The sequence below is a fragment of the Bactrocera dorsalis genome, chromosome 6, assembly GCF_023373825.1.
Source record: "Bactrocera dorsalis isolate Fly_Bdor chromosome 6, ASM2337382v1, whole genome shotgun sequence".
In the NCBI taxonomy this organism is placed as follows: Eukaryota; Metazoa; Arthropoda; class Insecta; order Diptera; family Tephritidae; genus Bactrocera; species Bactrocera dorsalis.
Genome location: NC_064308.1, coordinates 19,016,080 through 19,033,075, shown reverse-complemented (window position 1 = coordinate 19,033,075; position 16,996 = coordinate 19,016,080). Strand labels below are relative to the sequence as shown.

Below are 16,996 nucleotides of genomic sequence, written 5' to 3'. Positions count from 1 at the left end.
ACATTTTAGTTTCCTAAGATATCTTAAACATTGACCGATAAATACAGTATAAAGTCTATCGGAAGTTGAACAGTACTTTGGGTGTATGGGGGCTAGAGAAGGTATCGACCCCGATTTTAGTATTCGTCATACAGGACGTTAACGCTTCTTAGGAAGCTAAAGATAGACTTTATATCTAATGTTGATTATTCTTCTAGTTTCTTTAACGGCGAGGCTTCTATACTATACTAGCTGACCCGGTAAACTTCGTTCTGCCCAAACTAGATTTTTTTTCATTTCAAAAATTACACCGGTATTGGTTTTAATAGAATATGAACAATTTTTCCTAATTTCATTGTTCCCAATATTGAAAAATAGTGAAGAAGAAATTATTGCTGAGTTTTTTTTAACTGTTTTTGATAAAAAAATTAAATAAAAAAACATGATATACAGGCAATGCATCAGTTGAAAAAACACCTGGATAACCATCTACCGGATGGCCGTTCAACCATTTCTTCGACGATGCATTCCATGTATAATACCGAGGCATCTCCGAGTAAAGCAATGTTCTCGCGAACGGATCACTGGCGCAAGTTGCAAAGAAACTTGTTAAAGTGGTTGCTGGTGGTATTTCCGTTCGCTGTACTATCTTCTAAAACTCGCTGGCCATTCTCCAAATGAGCTGCCAGATGCACAACAGTAGGATGGCGTTCATGAATTGCAAATGAAAATATTCTCCAGATTGCTTCATTGCAGTTCACATATCTGCCCATTTGAAATTTGCTAATTTCATCTCGTTCAACGCCAATAACCGCCATATCGCTTCCTTTGGTGACATATTTGCAAACATACTTAATTGATTTTATTGAACTGCAATACTCAACATTTATATGTGTTTTGAATGCCTTAGACAAAATTGGCGAATATGGAACGATCCATGTGTTATCAACCACGAAATTCTTTCTTTTCAATTGAGTGATGAATGTTCTGCCATTGTCAGCGGGTGAGCGACGCCGATAGAGAGGGTATCCGTCGTTTCCAGTTTGAGTTTCCGAAATAAAAGCACGGGGACAGCGTTTTTTGCATTTACTGTCCGACATACAAACCGAAGATGGATCGTGTTCTCCGCATGGCCCATGAGCCATATTGGCCATCACCACTTCGTGCAACTCTGGATCTATTTCAACATCAGGAATTTCGGCGGAAATGATGTCATCAATTTGGTCAGGTGTAATTTTCTCCACCATCCAAAGAAGAATGTGTGCGTGGGGCAAACCTCTCTTCTGCCACTCCAATGAGTACATTCTGCATCGAACAGTGCCATATACACGTTGTTTCTTCCATCAAACATCTGAGTTTTTGTTTAAACACGCGTGCTGTAACATCGTGGCGATCGCTTGGTGATTGACCGGGATGCAATAGATTCGTAATGTCTGGCCATTTTGGATTGCAAGTTAATGTAACAAACAAATCCGGCCGTCCATAATTGCGCACGTAAGTCATCGCATCCTGGGAGTACTCATGCATGTGTCTAGGACTGCCAATGTATGTCGATGGCAAAATATAGAGTCGACCAATATCTGTAATATCCGCATCACCATTCATTGCATCTCTTAAATGAACATACTCTTCAGATCGCAACTTCGACTGATTGTATTGCATGTAATTAAGTCGTTCTGTCTCAACTTTAACATACATGTCAACTGCATACTGTTGAAATAACCGTCCATATCTCAGTAAATGGTTGTCATAGTTTAGGCGAATCATCATTTGATATGCGTAAAACTTCATTGAACTGACTTTTTTATTTGTCTCGACACCTAAAAGCTTAAATTACCTATATGAAGTAGCAAACAAACATTTTTTTTTACTAACCATTCACCGGATTTATCATCTTATATCCTAAGTGATATCCGTCTTCTCTACGGCAGAACATGAGCGGATATTGCATTGCGTCGTAAGACCGATGTGTCTCACTTATCCGTTTTAGTGCGTTATGATTTCTACGTTTGATAACAATATCACGCGACTGCAAATTTTCTCCAACAACAACAACTGATATTTCGCTAACTGTAGGTGCATTATATTGTCTTTCATGTGTCCCTTTTGGTCTTTTGTCCGCTTGTATGATTATACTATGATTATCTGTTGGCATACGTTCCAACGAAATCGTAAACAGTTTAATGAGGCCATTGTGTTCGTGTAACATTTGCTGCAATTGTTCGATTATTTCTCTTTTCGTTGTATTGAAGATAGCACAACGCCGATTTACTTCATCATGTGAATCTCCCAGAAAGTAAATTTGGAGATATTTGTGTTCTTGATCTGGATGCGGCAACAGCGATCCAGCGATATGAAAAATTTGCCGTGAACCTGTATAATTGGAAGAAAGCTCTGTAGTTTCTGTCGAATATTGTTTGGCAAAAATACCTTAAACGTTGGATTGTAGTTTTGTTCGTTTACAATTTCACCGCCAAACGACGTCATTTGAAAACAATCGTTGTACATTTTAGTGTGCTTTAAGAAATGGCTCGAGTGAGGAGATTCACCGTATAGCAGCTGGAACAATGGCTGTGGTGGTGGAAGCAATTCTGGCAACTTAACCTTTCCCCCGGCGCAACATAACCCTGGCGGTTCATTTTTAAATTTGACTGCATTGCAATATTGACAAACTACTTACATCTGACCGATTTGAACAGATGCGCTATATGGAATGTTTGGATCATATCGAAAACCTGCCTGTTCAATGTTCACAAAAGAAAGATGTTGCCGCTGTTGTCGTCGAATAATCGCATGTTGTGATCTTACTTCATCACTTTGGCGAGCACGAACTTCCCTTCTTCTCGATCGTTGTTGCTGATTGTGAACTTCCCTTCTTCTCAATCGTTCTTGCTGATTGTATGTTTGGTTGACATCTTCTAACTGGTGCGTGCTATTCTCCAGCAGTCTATTTCGTGGTGATACCCTCTCAATAACATTTTCCCTTTGACGTGCTCTGCTAAGTATTTCGTGTTCTCCTTGCGGCCTGGGAACTCCAAGAAGTGTTACCATACGTACTGATTCTTGGCATCGTAACAAATACCTAATTGGAAATGATCATTCATTTGCATAAAGTTCATATAAGGTTTTACGGAGCAATAACTTACCTTTGAATACTCCGAAAATGAATGAATTAAACTAAGGAAGCAGATCAATTGAATGATAAATTCCAATGTACATTAATCGGTATTCGCCAACACGCTAAATCACTTTCACTAAATAACTCACTTTTTAAAACAAAATATATCAATATATCAGTAAAGCAAGGCGCATTTTTATTGCCCTCTAAATTTTGCGTGTTCGATTGCAAAACAAAATTGACGTTTAATTTAATTTGTGTTTGTTTCATAAAACTGCCATTTCCATAAACCAAAAATAGCACGAACACAACCAAAATTACGATATAACCGCTACTGTCACCGATAAATAAACAAAAATAGCAAGAAACAACCAAACTGTGTTGCTAGGTGGAAAATGAGATAAATATATGGTGGATTAACGACCAAAATAACTAAAGATTGTATGGGAGGTACCACGCCCCCTTTTTCGATAACGCCAAGTTTTATGAGTGAGAATGGTGTTGTTTCCTATAGCTCTATACCAGAGCCGCTCAAATTTTTTCCTGCCTATACTCGGAGTATAGGCAAGCAAATGCAGTCGAAGCATGTACGCTATGACGCTAATTCTGCCAGCGTCAAAATACACTCGAAATACAGGAATTCAGTTTCGAATAAGCATACAGGGGACTTAATGAGAATCAAAACTTACGATCTTGAAGTCGATATGGAAAAAATCATGGAAAGTTAAAAAAATTAACTTAAAATTATTGTTGTTCTTAATTGCTTTTTTAATCAAAAACCATAATTTTTTATTTTTTTCTAAATTTTTAATAACAAAATAACCAAATAGCACGATTTCACTCAGTGTACTAAGCAAGCGCGCGCACACAATCATACGCTAGCAGATATCAAATGTGTGATTGTATGCGTTGGTAAATAAATTGCGCATTATTTTGAGCGGCTCTGCTCTATACCAATTTTCATGTTCCTACCTTAAACACTTTTGAAGATATTCACCTTGAAAAATTCAGTTTGTATGGGAGGTGCCACGCCCCGTTTTCTGATTACCCCTTCTTTTATGTGTAAGAAGGCGTTTGATACCATATAGGTCTATACCAATTATACGGTCCCTACCTTGAACATTTTCACAGATATTCTGCTTAAAAAATTTAGTTTGTATGGGAGGTACCACGCCCCCTTATTCGATAGCCCCCGGTTTTATAGGTGAGAGTGGTATTGTTATCCTGTAGCTCTGTACCAATTTTCATGTTCCTACCTTAAACACTTTTGAAGATATTCGACTTGAAAAATTCAATTTGTATGGGAGGTGCCACGCCTCCTTAATATTTTGTTCTGCGCGTGGTAATAACAAACAAATCCCCCAAAGGAAGTATTTCATTTGGTTCAGCCGTTTTCGAGCTTTAGCGTTACAACTATACACATTTCATTTTTATATATATAGATGAGGCCAAGTTCTTCCCTTCTGCATGTGTCATCGTTACTAATACCCGTGTTGGCGAGTGATGCCAGTAAGTTTCGACATGGTCTGACCAAAGGGAGAAGGGTGTTGTTGTTGTTTTAGCGGGTACCAAGTCCCCGTTAGGATGGTAAGGAATCACTAAGTTGTCGTCGACGTCATCTAACGGGAGGCCCAAGAATCGTTCTATTTTGAGGGGTGATTTCTGCGAAAGCATCCCAGCAGGAGCTGCCTGGAGAGTAGTTCATTATACTCCTTTACTGGGAGCATACGGACCTCGCTATGTATATGTTCAATAGGAGATATCAAGATGTATCCTTTCGTAGTCCGGAGTGCCGTACTCTGACAGGTCTAAAGCTTTTTCGTCTGTGTTCGACTGCATCCAGGCGACCATATTGGTGCGGCTTAATTGAGGAACAACAGGCCGATTCACTTGTAAGTTGCCAAACAACGTTTCTTTGTCCTTTCCCCATGTGCTGCCGGCTAGCGAATAGATGATTTTGTTGCGGCCTGTACTTATGCGATAATCGCGGTCGTATGAGAAGTGAAGGTGTGTAGACTATCAAAAGTTACGCCTACAATTTTAGAATTATTAACAGTCGGAATCTTGACGCTATCGACTGCAATATTAAAGTCGAGTCTGTACTCCTTCGTCCAGTTTGTAAATATGGTCGCTGTGGACTTAGTGGGGCAGTTCCTTCAGTTCCGTGCAGAGAAGAAGCGAGAAAGGTCGGAGAGATAGCTGTTTACCTTTCAATACATGTTATCGATTCCATTGCCTGACGTCAATATCGTGCAATCATCAGCGTACGAGGTTATGGAAACTGCCTCTGGTGGCTGTGGGAGTTCCACGGTATAGAAGTCAAACAAAAGCGAACCCCTTTTTTAATCCTTCTCTGTTTTGAATTTTTTCCTCGAAATAGGCGGATGATTGACGACTGCTCAGATAGTGGTCCACCTCTTTCGTACTGGATGAAGCGTAGTTTTGCTTACAGGGTGGTTTCTGGTTAAGGCCACGTTCTGGGCGTTTATGACGAATTTGGATGTTTTTGCCTTATTGATGACATTCTAAACCTCCTCATCAGTGAAAGTAAGTGGTGCGCAGTCTTTTGGCATTTTGCGCAGCAGTCGGGTAACACATCGGTTGGTTTTGTCTACCGAAAGGTGCAGTATAAAGTGCCGGCTAAAACAGGTCGCACACTTCTTCGGGTTCGAAAAGGCATGGCCATTGCATTGAACTTCAAGTCGGTCATCATGTATCCTCGGATTAGACAAAGCCTTGACAGTAGACCAACGCTTAGTCACACCGGTGGAGAGGGTACCGGACTTCAAGTGCTCCATCCATTTCGTTCGCTTGTGTTGATTTAACAATCTTTCCAAATTGAGCTCCCTTATTCGGGGATCACCAGGATCGGCATGGCGTAAGGTGTCGCGCTCGTTAGCTAAAACGGCTGCATAGGGGTTCATAAAGGGCAACTGCTACAACGTGCGGAGATAGCGGCTTAAAGCGGAGACCCATCAGAAAGAAATGAATACACCACAACAACAACAACAACATAAAAACTAGCAGAAGGAACAACAAAACAAAGACGAACAAGACGAGGAATACGGAACGGTCTTCCGCAGGAGCAGCAGGATACTCAGATCCCCTATACTCACCACTACTCCAAAGCAGACAGAAAAGACTAGTGAAAAGACAGACTCAAGGGAGACGCCGGCCACACAAGCAGCACCGGCAAAACAAGGAGAAGGGAAGAGCACCCCAGCAGCCACAAAAGACGGAATTCAGAGCTCGCCGAAACAGGAATACATCACCCAAATGAGACGAGCAGAAGAAGAATCCTTTGAAAAGTGCAAAGGGATAGTGCAAAAAATGAAATTGGCGATGGCAAAGCAAAAGAACGATAGCATGGACGTAAAGAACGGAGCGGCACAACTAGACGAACTCTTCGACGTCATCAAGAGCTATCGCAGAAATTGGCTCACTGCAGAAACCGAGAAAAGGCGGTCACATCTAAACAGACGTATCACGACCCCCGAGTCAGCAACATCGAAGCGGCGTGCGACAAGCCCTGTGGAGCTGCGAGAAACAGTGCGTCCACGTCACGAAAACGATGGCCAGTGGCAAAAAGTTTTGCCTAAAAAAGTCAGGAAAACCCACGTAAACGAAGGAGCGAGTGAAGAATGGCCTAAGAAGAGGCAACAAGTCAACAGCATGGCCGCAAGTCAGAAAGGAAATAATAGGCCAAAACGACAAACAGAGGCCGTTATAATAAAACCTGCGGAAGGAAATAGCTACGCCGAAGTCCTAAAGAATATCCGTAGCAAGGTAGATCTCAAAGAAGCAGAAGTCAAAATCAAAGGGATCCGCAAAACAAGAGCCGGGGCCCTATTATTAGTGCTAGAAAAGGGACAGCCCACAAAGGCCAGCTTCTGTGAGGCACTTAGGTCCACTCTGAAAGAGACTGCAACGGTAGCCGACCTTAAAACTAAAGTTACTATAGAAATCAGCGACCTCGACGCGCTGACAACAAAAGATGAAGTAGCAGGGGCTGTCAAAGAAGCTCTACAGGACCCCACCGAAGGCTTGGCGATTAACATAACAGCTCCAAACACAAGAGAGCAAGTAAGGGCATATGTAACGCTGGACCAGGATAGAGTTGATGCACTAATGCGACAGGCACGCATTAAAATTGGCTGGGTTAGCTGCAGGCTGCGGCTGAAAGAAACCCCCAAAAGATGTTTCCGCTGCTTTGGACCAGGACACTTAACCTGGGACTGTAAAGGGCCCGATAGAAAAGGACAAGGCGTTTGCATTAAATGCGGCCAACCAGGTCATTAATTGAAAGAATGCGACAAGCTTCCTTCATGCTGCCTTTGCAAAGAGGCCAAACATGAGAAAACCGATCACATCCCGAGGCAAATGAATATCCTACAGGTCAACATGCATAGATGCAAGGCCGCCGACACACTACTCTCGCAAATGGTGACGGAGAGCGACTACGAGATGATCATCATAAGCGAGCAATACAAAAAGAAAGAGAGAGGTACCTGGCTAGAAGATAGCAGCTCAACCGCCGCTATTCGGTTACCACCAGAGAGTAATATCAGCACTGCAAACAATGGGATCGGCAACGGCTTCGTCTGGGCCAAATGCGACCTTTTTACAGTAATTAGCTGCTACTTGACGCCAAGCGATAGTATACAGGAATTCCAAGAAAAGCTCGACAACATAGAGGACACAGCCAGGTCTATAGAAGGTCAACTGATTATCGCCGGAGACCTAAATTCCAGAGCGGTAGAGTGGGGTTTGCCAAACACGGACTCGAGAGGAAAGCGCATTCTAGAAATGGCTGCGCAATTAGGACTAGTAGTGCACAATACGGGGAACGCAACCACGTTTAGAAGTCCGGGATGCGAGGAAACCACACCAGACGTTACCCTAACAACAGAACGCATGGCAGGCTTAATAAAGAACTGGAAAGTCCTGGAGGATTACACTGGCAGCGATCATCACTACATCTCATTTATGATCGACACGGGAACAAACGCTGACCAGCACAGGAAAACAACTAGAAAACGAAAGTGGAACGTCGCGAAACTAGATACTTCGAAATTAATCTCCGCATTAGACGACCAAAACCCATCTAGCAACTCCCCCACAATTGCAAGAAAAACTGTCGAGCACACAATGCTGAATATAACAAGAGCTTGTCAAAAAGCAATGCCCAAGGCCTCCCACAGCAAACATAAAGCAGCAGTTTACTGGTGGACTGAAAATATAGCCCAACTCAGACGAACATGCCTCCGCCTTCGCAGATCCTACACGAGATCCAGGCGTAGAGGAGCCGCAACATACTTTCAGAAATGGAGTGTTTTCGTCCTTCCGGACAACATGACCTAGCCAGCGTAGCCGCTGTCTTTTAATTCGCTGAACTATGTCAATGCCGTCGTATATCTCGTACAGCTCATCGTTCCATCGAATGCGATATTCGCCGTGACCAACGCGTAAAGAACCATAAATCTTTCGCAGAACTTTTCTCTCGAAAACTCGCAACGTCGACTCATTCGTTGTAGACATCGTCCAAGCCTCTGCACCATATAGCAGGACGGGAATTATGAGCGACTTATAGAGTTTGGTTGTTGTTTGTCGAGAGAGGACTTTGCTTCTCAATTGCCCAAATCAATATGATCGGCTTACGCCAGCAGTTGTATACTCTTATAGAAGATGGTACCTTCTCTATTTAGTTCTGCAGCTCGAACTATTTTCTCCAGAAGCAGGTTGAAAAAGTCGCACGAAAGGGAAGCACCTTGTCTGAAACCTCGTTTGGTATGGAAAGGCTCGGAGAGGTCCTTCTCGATTCTGATGGAGCTTTTGGTATTGCTCAACGTCAGCTTACACAGCCATATTAGTTTTGCGGGGATACCAAATTCAGACATAGCGGCATAAAGGCAGCTCCTTTTCGTGCTGTCAAAAGCAGCTTTGAAATCAACGAAGAGATGGTGTGCCGACCCTCTTTAAACGGATCTCTTCCAAGCTTTGGCGCATGGTGAATATCTTGTCAGTTGTTGATCAGGCCTAAAGCCACACAGATATGGTCCAATAAATATATTGACGGTGGGTCTTAATCTTTCACACAGTGCGCTCGAAAGAACCTTATATGAGATCTTGAGTAGTAGTCTCCCTTTTTGTGGATTGTACAGAGCACACTTCAATTCCAATTTTGTTGTTGTTGTTGGTTTCATCGTTACGAGTTTTCCAAGTGTTTCTCTGTGGTATTTTCGCTATTCTCTTTTGTGCGGTCATTTATTTACGTGTTTAAGTTGTCACAGTTATAGCAGAACCAGTCAAAAACGCTACTCCCTTCCTTCCTTTTCCTTCCTTATCGAGCAAAATGTGTGAACAGTTGAGCCCGTGGTAAAAACGCAGAAATCAACTATCTTTGTTTGTTTTCATTTGAACAATGTTGCCATTGCCCAATACGCATATATAGTTTTGAGCACATCTATGCTTACAATTACTATTTTTTACAATATAAAATATCAAAACTGAAAACAAACTATTAAAAATAGTTTATATATTTATAAATAATAGCCTTCGACTCTGATTTGGAGTTATTTTAAGAAAATTTCAAACATATTGAAACATATTAAACAGATTGAATTATAAAAGTTGATAATTACTACAGTATATCGATATTGGTAACCCTGCGTTGTGAGAGAGCAATCAGCTGACACGTTTCTGCGGCAAAAATCCAAATTCCGTGAATTATCACGGCATCCTACGTCAAAGAGAGAAGGGAGTAGCGATTTTCACTGTTCACTTACATTGCGTGCCCGTAAGATAGGTCGTATCAGCTGACACGGGCCACGATTCTACGTTCCCACTGTTTCTGCTATTATTGTATGACGCGAGTTAGTACTTACCACAGCTAACACATGGCAACTGAACTAATATCAACCTACAGCACAAACTGCACCGATGACATCGTGCATAAAATATTCATATCCAGAACTTTTTCATGAAGGAATGACAAAGCTACATTCTGGAACTACAAGAGATAAAATATTATGTAGCTTTACTTAGGTATAAATACAGCAACGAGTTAAAAAATAATAATATTTGTTTATTATTTTATCTACTTGTTGAGTTTAATATCTCCACCTTTATGTTTGATGGCAATACTAAGCAGAGATAAAGAGATGTTTAACTCCTCTCTCACTGGAAGTGGGAGAGCAATTACTAAACTTCAAAACCACCTAAACTTTGACAGTTGATCGAGTTCAGGAGGTTTTGACGTTTAGCAATTGGAAACGAGCGATGGACAGATTGAAATCTTACCAAAAGAATATGTAAACGGAGGGCTTTGTTGCGTCGTTCAAGACCACTTATAAGAAATGTAAAACAATGAAAATTTAATAAATTTGAGAAATTTGACGCATCATAGTATTATTTTCAACGGAAAATGATTAAAAACATTTAATGATTGAGAGCTGGCAAGCTTAAATTCTTTTATTGGGTATTGAAAGGTCAAAAGCCAGCTGTTCTAATATATTTTAAAACGATTTAAGTAGTTTCTCCATATAAAAAATAACCACTATATAGCAATTTTTATTCGTACTAAATGTTGGGCATTGGTTTAACAAATGCCCAAAAATTATTATTTTGTTCAATCTGGAATATAATGGAAAATGTTATAAAAAAACGCAAATTTTGAAGCGCTCTCACACTGGAATAAGTTGAACATCCCTTTATTCCTGGTACTAAGACTAAAGGCGCTGTGTTTGGAGTCGCTGTACCTCCATTTCAAATACCTGCTCGAAAGCTCGGCGTTTTTTGGCTTCTTGATTAATCTGGTAACATTTAAATGCCTTTACTGAGGCGTATATAAATAATCCTAATTAATACAAAAGAGTGGCATAGCTTAAAAACTGTAAAGGGCGTTCCTCAACAGGAATTAGGTATTTGTACATTTCTTGTATATTAAAAAACTAGAGGACTCGTCCACGCTTCACTGTGGCTGATACATAGATAATACTACTACTACCATCTATATGATTTCTATTAGTTGAATTATAACTATTAGTTAATGAGATATAGCATTTTTGTGAAACAACTTGTGTTAGTTTACAAAAACATGGATCATAAACATTTCGTATGTTAATAGAGCATTGCTTTTTGTGGGAAAATACTGTTGAATTTGAGCTCAGGGATGCGTGAAGATTAAAGTTGAGTTTGGGGTTCATAGTTACTCCCAGATCAACAAAACTGCATACTTGATCCAACCTAAAGTTTTGTATTGCGTATGAAGTAGGGTCTACAGCTATACGTGAAAAGCACATCGTTTTACATTTTTTAAGGTTCAATGGCATGTCATTTCTATCACACCAAGAAACTAGGTTGTTTATGTCTGTTTGCAACTGACATCTTTCGCTGATGGAAGTATATGTTTTAAAAAGTTTTACATCGTCAGCATGTAATAAAACTTTTGAATACTTAACAACACATGATATGTCATTAATAAATAACAAGAACAGAATTGGACCAAGATGGCTACCTTGAGGAACGCCTGAAGGAACATTGATTATGTCAGAAAAAGTATCGTTAAATATGACTTCATGAATTCTATTATTAAGGTAATAAGCAACGTATTTTAGAAATATTGGTTCAAAACCAAGAAGATCAAGTTTATTCAAAAGAATTGAATGAAATACTTTATCAAAAGCTTCACTAAAATCTGTGTATATAACATCAGTATTCTTATTCTCCCTAAAGCCCGTTGATACATGAGACATATATTCATGCAAATTAGTTATTTTAGATTTTCCTTTACGAAAACCGTGCTGAGAAAAAGAAATTAGTGGAGAGATCCGGAAGGTTATGTCGTCTGTTATAATTGCTTCAAAGAGTTTAGGTATTGCTGACAACTTTTCTATAGTTTTCCATATGGACGGAAATAAGCCTTGCATAAGAAATTAATTAAATAGTTTTGTTAGGGGTTGGTATATTTCGCATATTCCTTAAGAAAGCATGAGGGAATCATATCTGGGCCATAATTATATGATTGTTCTAACAAATTTAACTGATATAAGACGTCTGCTTCGGAAATGGTAGGTGCATTAATGATAGAAATCGGAAAAAACTTGTGCTGATGCGGGACATTTTTTGGAGATTTTGGAGAGTAATTGGACTTAAAGAATTCAGTGAACATATAAGAAATGGTGTGGTTGTCACTAGGCATACTAGACTTATATTTCATAGCGGACGGAAAAATAGAAATCCTGCGTTTGGAGTTGACGAAACCATAGAACAATTTTGGATTATTATTTACTTTTTTTTTTTATTTTTTATTTTTAACTTTTTTATATAATTATTATAACATATTTTGTTAAGTTCAGCAAATTGTCGACGCAATTTAGAATATTTTGAATAGTCAGCAACTAAACCAGTTTTTTAAGCTTAAAAGCACAATATTTTCTATTTTTTAATTTACATAATTCTTTCGAAAACCATAAATTAGAACTAATTTTTTGAGTAACACACTTTGGAACATATTTTTCAAATAAATTTAAAATAGTTTCATTAAAATGGAAAGCACTAAATTTAATATTGCCACTGTAATCTGGCCAAGTTACTTTAGAAAGTTCGTAATTAATCTTCTTAAAATTAGCTTTCGCAAAGTTGAACCGAAAACAAAGGTCTTGTGTGTTATTATGAGCAAAGTTGGCTATGATTTCGATGTTATTTTCCAAAGCAGGATGATACGAGTCCTCTGGTCGAACCAAAGGATCACATCAGACAAAAGAGAACATTGAAACGTTATCAACGTAAACCAGATCTAAGAACTTACCAAACTCGTTTGAAATTAAATTAATTTGGTTAAGACCCAACTCCGACATTTCATCTAAGATGTCGTTAAAACATAAGCGAGTACTATTAGGAATGGTGTAATCATCCATTGATTTCCATGATACACGCGGTAAATTGAAATCTCCCAAAACAATCATGGAATCAATATTATTAGCCATTGAGAAAACATTATTTATTAAAGAAGCATGCTGCATATATACAGATACTAGCGGGCCCGGTGCCTGCTTCGCACGGCAAAACAAGATAAGAAAAGAAACACACTTGTTTTTAATAAAGTTGGTTTTGTTCCCTATTATTCAACTTATAATTCTAATTTCATACAATCTTAGGGTATGTATCACTTAAAGTATCTTAGAGCTCTTTCGTAGAAACATTTTTGGTTTTGCCATGAGTTGTTGTGTAGATAAAGAGAACTGAAGGCTTACCAACACGTGAGCACGAAACATATAACTGGCCGTGTGAAAAGCAAGGATATTCTAAATCAATTCCACAGAATTCCAACGATTGCCCTTGCGCTTTATTTATTGTAATAGCAAATGCAAGACGTACTGGAAACTGTAGTCATTTGAAAGGTAAATCTGATGGAATCATTGGAATGCATGGAATCAATACATCTTCACCTTTAAACTTCCCCTTTAAAATTGTTGCTTCGATCAAATTGTTCATGACCTTTTTAACCGCTAATCTTGTCCCATTGCATAATCGTGGTTGATTTATATTTCGAAGCATAATAATGGAAGCACCCACTTTCAATTGTAAACGATGAGGTGGAAATCCGGGTAAATCCAATGAATTCAAAAATTCTGTCGGATAATTAACAGCGTCATCTTTATTCGTAACCGTGCCAACTGATTGATATGTTACAACCACGCCAGGAACATGGGTTAAAATTTCTGCATTCGTTTGACCAACGTCTTTATTTTTAGCGGCCAGTATAGCTCTTTCAGCCAACCAATTATGATTGCGATAATTTTCTGCAATATTTAGAAAAACACTTGACAGCAATTCTTTTTTTGTTGGTGCAATATTACAAAAGTTATCTGGTAAAGTGATTAAGCCAGTTTCACGATCAACAGCAAGTTGACCATTACCTATTGCCAACAGTTGCCTTGAAAATGTGTCGGCCGTTGGATCGTTTTGAATTTGTACTCGCACATTTGTAGTCAAATTGAGTATTTTTACATGTCTCCATAAATAAGATGACTTTGAACATGCTTTTAATTCATCTGCTGGTGTTAAACGGGGAATCACAGGCAATGTCTGACGAAAATCACCAGCCAACAGAATCAAAGCGCCACCAAATATCTGTTGATCATTACTACACAAGTCGTGCAATGTCCTGTATAACGCTTCCACTGATTTCTTATGGGCCGTTGTACATTCATTGCACACTTTTAATTTGCATTGTTGCAGACTTTGTCCATTCCCGAATTTTTGGAAACATTACAGGTAGGATTTTCATTTACATTCATATTCAGTGGTAATTTAAGTGCAGAATGGGCTGTCCGACCACCATCTAATAACGTCGCTGCTATTCCAGATGATGCAAGTGCCAATGCTATATTACTCTGTGATCTTATAGTCCCTAATAGCAAGGAAATCAGAAATGTTTTGCCAATTCCTCCTGGAGCGTCTAAAAAAAACATTCCTCCAGTTTCGTTTCGTACTGATTCCATTATGGTATTACATGCGTGTCTCTGTTCTGGATTCAATATACGCAAATTCAAGTTTATAAATGTGGTAAACTCATTCATATCATATTGTTTTTCACGATTTATTTCTTGATTGAATGCATCATGCATTGGTCGATTTGGATCTGCCAAACCCAATTGTGTCAATGCTTTATTTGCAATTACCAAACAAATATCTTCAATGATAATCAATGCCTCATTAAACATTTCAAGTGTAATCATTAAATAGTTATTTCCTGCAATTCGGCGCATTCGATGCAAAATGTCTTCGGTCATAAAATCCTTAAAATTTTCCCATAATTGCAGTGGATCAGATGGAAAACATGTTTCAATAATAACAGCAAATAATGTTCGTATTTGATGAGCCGAACCTGTTGCTGATGCATCCCTAAGTGTCGCATCCCAGTGATTATCATCTTGCTGTAAATGCAATTCCTGACATGCTTGACGAAAAGTGTGACACCGTTACCTCTTTTCAAACTCAAAAAAGATGTAGCCCCACGCACATGAATCAATAGACGCAAATAAAAGCATTCAGCATGACTAAACTTCACTAACAAAAGTGCCACGTATATCCCCTTACATATTGGTAATGAGGTAATACCGTACTCCACCTCAGCGAAATATCTTGGATTGACGTTGGATGCAAAATTAAAGTGGAGAGAGCATATACAAAGGAAAGTTGCAGAACTAAAACTAAAATATAACAAAATAAACTGGTTAATCGGTAGGAAATCACCATTAACTACCTCAAATAAAATCCTAGTCTACAACCAAACGTTAAGGCCCATTTGGACATACGGTATCCAACTATGGGGATGCGCTGCACCGTTATACATCGAGGCGGTGCAAAGATTCCAAAACAAAGTCCTGCGAAAAATTGTAAATGCCCCGTGGTACATACGCAATTCAGATCTACATCGTGATCTCCGCATAAAAATGGTTCGGGAAGTCATTCACGAAACGGCATTGAAACATGCTACAAGGTTACAAAATCACGTAAATGCTGAAGCCCGACAACTGGGAGAAACTCGAAATAGCAAGCGCAGACTGAAAAGGACAACGTTTCGTGACCTTTTAAGCAAGTAAAAAATAACAAATATTATAATATTTAGTTTTTAACACAAAGTTTAATTTTTGAATAAAGTTTTAATAGAGCTTTTATGTTGTACCTTATAAATTATGAAAAATATTGCTTGTTAGTTTAAGTTAGTCACTAGTTGCAATTTGAATGAAATGTAAAACCATATCCTTGTTACGTTTCAATAAAAAAACAAAAAAAAAAAAAAATGACTGGGATGCACTGTGTAGAGACGTCCAAGGACATCACTTTCAAAAGTGCCACCATAACCTTGAACTGGTCTTCCTTGCTTACGTCTGTTCCATTTCTTTCCAGATGCATTCCAAGTGTAATATGTTGGTACTTGTGAATAAAGCAATGTTTTAGCAAATTGATTATTTTGACACAATTCGAAACAATTGATGGTGGTCGCTCTACAAATTGCTGTGCAGTATCAACTGTGAAATATACACGTTGTCCCTTTTGCAGATGTACTGACAAATGAATAACTGTCGGATTTTGATCATGAATTGGGAACGATAATATTCTCCAAACTGTCTCATTGCTACGGATACCTTCCCATTTGATATTGTGTTATTTCATCATTTCGGTTCTCTCCAACACCAAACACAGCCATGTCGCTGCCTTTATTTACATACTTGCAGATATATTAAATCGATTTAGCAGAATTGCAATATTCTACATTGATATGAGCTTTGAATACTTTTGATAGTATTGAGAAAAAGGGGACAACCCACCTATTATGAACTGTAATATCTAGATTATTGACTTGTAGATTTATTGATTTGCTATTATCATCTGTTGAGCGTCGGCGATACAGTGGGTAACCATCTTTTCCATTAATTGTCTCGGAAATCAAATCTCTGGGATACCGCTTCGTGCATTTCCCACCTTTCATACATGGCCAATTAATATTTATAACACCACATGGTCTATGAATCATACTTTTTGTAACAACATCAAATAAACCTGGATCGATTTCCTGATCAGGAATTTCTGCTGAGATGATGTCATCTATTTGATCGCTTGTTATTTTGTTGACTAACCTTATCAAAATATGGGCATGTGGTAATCCTCTCTTTTGCCATTCCACCGAATATATCCAACATCGAATTCGCCGAAAACTTGACGTTTAACAATAAAATCCATCAATGACTTCAGCTTCTGCCTAAATACTCGTCCAGTTATGTCATGACGGTCTGTAGAAGATTGCCCTTCATATAAATATTGCTTGATTTCGTCCCATTGTGGATTACATGTAAATGTAATAAACAAATCTGGTCGACCATACAAACGAAC

General features: G+C 38.9%; 2 protein-coding genes across 9 annotated transcripts in view; one reads left to right on the top strand and one right to left on the bottom strand.

Moving 5' to 3' along the window:
• LOC125779268 (uncharacterized) overlaps nucleotides 1-16,996 on the top strand; it is a 465,548-nt gene that overhangs the window by 289,192 nt on the left and 159,360 nt on the right. The window lies entirely within an intron of this gene.
• The window catches only part of LOC125779281 (myosin-13-like), a 279,252-nt gene that overhangs the window by 198,346 nt on the left and 63,910 nt on the right, over nucleotides 1-16,996 (bottom strand). The window lies entirely within an intron of this gene.